Source organism: Oculina patagonica, chromosome 6, assembly GCF_052425735.1.
Source record: "Oculina patagonica isolate OP01 chromosome 6, crgOcupat, whole genome shotgun sequence".
Classification (NCBI taxonomy): Eukaryota; Metazoa; Cnidaria; class Anthozoa; order Scleractinia; family Oculinidae; genus Oculina; species Oculina patagonica.
In genome coordinates, this window is record NC_135763.1 from 26,992,725 (window position 1) to 26,998,215 (window position 5,491).

General features: G+C 36.1%; 1 long non-coding RNA gene across 2 annotated transcripts; it reads left to right on the forward strand.

The window, feature by feature from the left end:
- The first annotated feature begins 1,494 nt into the window (after positions 1-1,494).
- LOC144658379 (uncharacterized) lies at positions 1,495-5,204 on the forward strand. 2 transcript variants are annotated; one of them, XR_013571673.1, is made up of 4 exons: positions 1,495-1,850; positions 3,326-3,385; positions 3,544-3,732; positions 4,745-5,204. It is a non-coding gene; the product is annotated as an uncharacterized LOC144658379 (long non-coding RNA). The 2 variants fall into 2 exon arrangements; XR_013571672.1 differs by having other exon boundaries at positions 3,544-3,725.
- Positions 5,205-5,491: the final 287 nt, after the last annotated feature.

The window sequence follows — 5,491 nt, forward strand, 5'->3', positions numbered from 1 at the left end:
TATAGATCTTGTATAGTATGATAGTTACCTATATATCTTGTTCGTTGATTTTCACTTAATTTTGTAGAGTTTTGTAATACGACGTATAGTTAACACTGTAGTTCACAATAAAGATGTTTTAAACTTCGCCGTCTGGAGTTAATGGTTATGTAATTTAAAGAGAATTTTGTTCTCTCTTTTCTTCTTTAATTTTTTTGGCGATAATTATAAGCAAAACAATGTTTTGGATTGTTTGTACCACTTTACTTAAACTTGTAAAGATTAGCCATTCGTGAGAAAAACTTGCAAAAATGACGTCGAAAACGATCACATGAAACAGTGAAAGATCTAGATATACATTAATAGCTTTTCTCATCATGGTACGTTGTGAAATACAGCAGGACATGTTTTAGCCGTCGGTGTGTGCTTTCCGGTACCTTTCATCGTAAAGAAAAGATAAACTGGACTCGTAAAATTGCCCACTAGCATTAAATATAGTTTGGCTTAATACCATCTGTTAAGAGGTTTAGTCGGTTTGTTACATTCCATATTTCTATTTGTAGTTAATTGTACCTTTTTGTTGCCCTTTGACGACATATCAGGCGAAATTGGCCAAGCCATTGTTCGTAATGTATTGAAACGCAATCGAGCCAAAATGCCCATGGCGAGACCAAAGGAGCCTGAAAGGCCACCGAAGCATACCAAAAAGGTACGATTTATTAGATATTTACCGTATTTAAATTCGAACTATTCAATAAACTTAATCAGAACAGTAGACAAGGCTTCTGATTAGCTATAAACTGCGAATCTGGACCGAGTAGACGGACGACCGCTTAGCAGGAGTATGATTACAGGGAGAATTGGACGACAAAAGCAAGACTTTTTTCCTTTCCTTTTCTTTTTTTTGACGATGAGCATACTGTTGAATCCCGATAACTGGAATCCTCAATAACTCGAACCTCTCTCAATAACTCGAACCTTTTTCGATTCCCCTCCAGGTAATTTTCTTACCAATTTTGCTCTTGATAACTCGAACTACCGATAAACTCAAACTAAATTCCATTTTCCTTGAGGGTTCGAGTTATTGGGAGTCAACAGTAATTACCACCAAATCAAAGAGAACTTGAAAACTAAATTCGAAAAACAGCGAAGATGTACTTATAACCGAAAAGAACTAAAACTGCTTTATTTTGCCTTGTCTTCTTTCATTAGCCACATTTGAGAAAAATACTCAAACGTGACCGCCATAAAGGTCACACTGTGTATTATGAAAGAATATTTTTTCACTCAGCGGTGTCTGTCGCTTTTCGTCTGTCCAGCTCCAAAAAATTTGACCCGTAATTATCATTCAGCAGCATGTCATCTGTCTATCGCTTTGTTGTTGTGACGTCTTATTTAATTGTTCTCTTCCGATCGACCCGTTATCTTAACCCCCCCCCCCCTCCACGCAACATGCGAACCTGAGGAACTACAATACAAATACACCTTCTGCTACTTCAACCACTGCCGTCTCCTCCCTCTCTAAAATTCCGTTTCGCTGAGGTGATGAAATGATAATTCATAGAATTTCCTGTTTATTCTGGTACTCAAAGGAAGTATCAGGTTTAAAAGCAGAGCAAAGTCACAAACGTATCTTTACGTGTCATTTTCGAGCACGTTCGACGTTTGATAACTGTGTCCAAAAATGTCATCGAAAAATAATGGTTCGCCAGTGAGCCCAGGCATAGTGTTATCTGTGTTTTGTTTGCTTCTTTACTCCGCTGGATTCATTAGAATCGAGCTGAAGTTTAATGATCACGTTCAAAGGTTGGTTGCCGTTGAGAAGGCCATTTCTCAGCAAAAACACAGAGTGGCCCAAACTTCAAATAAAGGTATGGTATCTGTTGAGCTATTTTAAACGTAAAACCTATTTCTTTACGGATTCGATCCTCTTTCCACGGGATTTAGCTATCGCCCTAACATATTACATTAAAGACGTTTTTGTTCAACAGAAGTCAGAACTGAAGAACATTCCGTTTATAGACTCAAAGCTTGAAACCAAATATCTCACAATACTGTAGCAACCTCCTTATTAATTCTTTTTCAATGTCTACATGTTCGTAATAATAAAGAATAAATGATTCTCTAACACTTACAATTGAATACTGAAAACTTAAAATCAAGAATTGTTTTTCAGACAGTCACGTTGCTTGTAGTAAACGACTTTAATGAATTGATTTTGCGTCGTACTGTTGTCGAAAAAAAAAACAAGCAAACAAAACCAGTAGTTTCACTAGCAACCTTTGTGGCATCCCAGGTGTTAATGTATGGAATCCCAAGCTAATGGGTTCCCAAGTCTCCACTAAAAATAGTGGGAATAAGGAGGGGAGAAATATGCATGTGGAAGGGGAAATGTTGTATGAACATGTCAAATAAAATAATAAATGTACTTGCACAAATGAAATGAAATAATAAAATGAATAAAATGAAATAAAATATTAAGTAATTGTTACCAAAATAAAATTTTAAATTTAGCACAGAATAATAAAATAGTAGTAATAACAAAACATTTAATAAGAATATTTTAAAACATCATGAAGGTTTAGCTTGTATGTGAAAACCTACAAACAGTTTTATGTTATGTTATATTACAGGTTTAAGGTTTAAGGTTGGGGAAAGGCTTTAGGTTAGAGGGTAGGGAAAGGATTTTCTTGGTTGGTTTAAGCTGAGAGTAGTGTAACTATCTCTAAGGGGAAAATTAAGGTAAGGGGGCAAGGCAAAATTGCTTTTTGGTTTAAATTTGAGTTTAGATTAAGGTTTATGGATTCGCGTTAGACCTGAGGACAAGTAAAAATTTAAATTTGGAGGTAAAAATTATTTCGTTTTTCAAACTTTTTGTGGTTTAACTTTTTGCAGTTTTTACTACTGGGGTCAGTAAAGGGTTTTCACATTGAGTTATTGGGGTAGTGTGAAACTGTACCCGGGGGTTTGAATCCCATGGTGGAGGGTCCGCGTTGTGGGGGAGGGGGGAGTAAAATGAAAGGAAACAACTATTTATTAGTTTTTCGTTCTTAAATGTCTTTGTGGTGTATATTTCTGGGGTCAGGAGAGGGCAAAGGTGAGCTTATGTCGAGATGAAGGGCATGTGTTACGATGGACAGGAGCGACATATAGCTGCTTCTAATCAAGAGAATTTATCTAAATATATGCTAATTTTTCTTTGAGGGTTAAATTTAAAATTTGTTTTCGTTTGTTGCTTTAAATTTTAAAAAAATATTTTTGATTAAAAAAATAATAATGCAAGACGAATGGTGAAACATTCCAGGTAACTTTAATTAGCGTTGTATTCTCTTTTTTCTCCGCTTAGGTATCGCCATTCCTCATGGTGAACGTCAAAATAGAACCATGTGCTGCATTTGGAATCAAGGTTAGTTTTAATGAAATCTATTTGCCGGGCTCGTTTTATTCCTTTGGACTGAGGTGCCCAGTTTTGCGATGATAAAATCCATTCTGAGATCACATACGGGGAGCAGCCATTGCCAATGAAAAATAAAAAAAGTTTAAATGTGTCACTGTCTCCTATAGGTTTCTTCCAGAAGAGTGCTTGGATGTCTTTGGGCCAGAAGTTAAGAGGATAAAATATGTCGCCATTAAGTAGGTGGAAGAGCTGTAAACGTCGATTGGAAATTTGTTGTCTGTTGAGAGGTCGGATGTGGGAAGTATAGAAGTGTAAAGTGGATTCGTCTGTTGTCTCTGCAGTGGCCATAGTAAGGAGTGAGTTGTTGTGTCTAGTATAAGATTAAAGTAAACATAGTTATGAATTTTTGGTTATGCGTTGGTAATGAACTGATTCATTGTATAAAAACGCAAAATCTAATTTGGTCAAAATGAAAGGAAAAGAATTAAGTTGAATTGTCGATTGATTTCGGTTATAGTATAAGAGGACACAAATTTATTTGTTCTTTATTTGGAATAAAAGGGTTTGTATAAGGGTTTGTATAACTTAAGGTGAGATGATAGGAAACTTGTAAGTGGAAGGGAAAAGAATATATAATTATATGATTTTTTCGTTCTTTACATGGTTCAAATGGGGTAAAAAAAAAATGTTTTTGGAGGGGGAGGTGAGATATTCATGGGTAAATCTTTAGGTGGGGTAAGAGGAAATTTGTAAATGGAAATGAAACATCTAATGTTCTTTAACTGTGATAAATGGGGTTGTGTAAGGGTTTAAGGGGGGTTCATCCTGTCTATGGGATGAAATTGATGATGAAAGGGAAAAGAAAATTCATGTTGTTTTTTTCGTTCTTTAGATGTTTATTAAACGGTTCAAATGCAGTTTAAAAAGTTTTGTAAGAGGAGTGGAGTTGGGGGTTTGGTCTTGTCTTTTGGTACGGGAGATGGTTAACAGGGTAAGATATATGAGGGTGAATCGTTAGGCGGGGTAAAAGGAAACTAGTCATTGGAGATAAAAAACTATTTGTTCTATATTTGGAACAATAATTAAAAATTAAAATTAAAAATAGAGTGGTTATCCTTTTTCCTCTTATGATTGTTAAAATGGCCAAAATGTGGTTAAGAAAGGTTTGAATGGGGTGGGGGGGGGGGGGGGGGGTTTGGTCGAGGGGTGGGATTCATATTGTTTTGGGTCCATGAGACGGTTTACGGGACAAGATATTAGATGGCGAATCCAAAGGTGGATTGGGAGGTTTAGGTTGAAATCTCTGGCAAAAGGTAAGAACATGTGTATTTAAACTTAATGTGAATTATTGTTATTAATTTTTTATAGGAGTGGGATTGAATGGTGTAACAATACGAAAGAAAGTGCACATGACTGGTCAAAGAAAGAAGGTGTAATTCCGAGAAAGAAAATGTATATAGGAAGGAAGGAGAGGGGAATTGCCGGCCGGCCAAACAGTAGAAGGATGCATCGACACCAAGGCTCCTAATGGTTGTGAGTCGTCAGGGGCAAAGCACAACCGAGCGAGAATGTTTCTAACCTGGTACCAGGTCAATGCCCGACATCCTCGTGCCGAGTCCTTATAGAAATGAGATGAAGAGATTAATAGAGAACATCAAGGAGAGATTATAGAGACCAAAAAGGAGGACAGAAACGCAGTGTAAAAAGAGACGGACAAAAAATATTTTTGTATTAACAATATTACATGTACGAGGAGAATGTACGAGGATACTTTTAAACGGAACCTTGAAAATTGTTGTGTACCGTGGTGAAATGTATATGAGGGGGAATTTGAATAAAAAGAGAAAAATTAAAATTTATAAAAAGCTATTAAAAAAACAAAAAAGTACGAGTAACCTTGTACAATTTTTAAGCCATACGGGGGTTGGGTAACAATAACATAGTAGCAGATAAAATCTAGCGGGAGGAAATAAATAAAATACCTTGCGTAAATGATCCGCGTCAGGCCAGTAATATCCAAATCGATGTCAAAATAACCAAAAGCTGCTAACAAACGCTTTAAAAAAACTTGAAATAAAAATTTTTTGCCGGAAAATACTGTATCAAAAGGCCCGC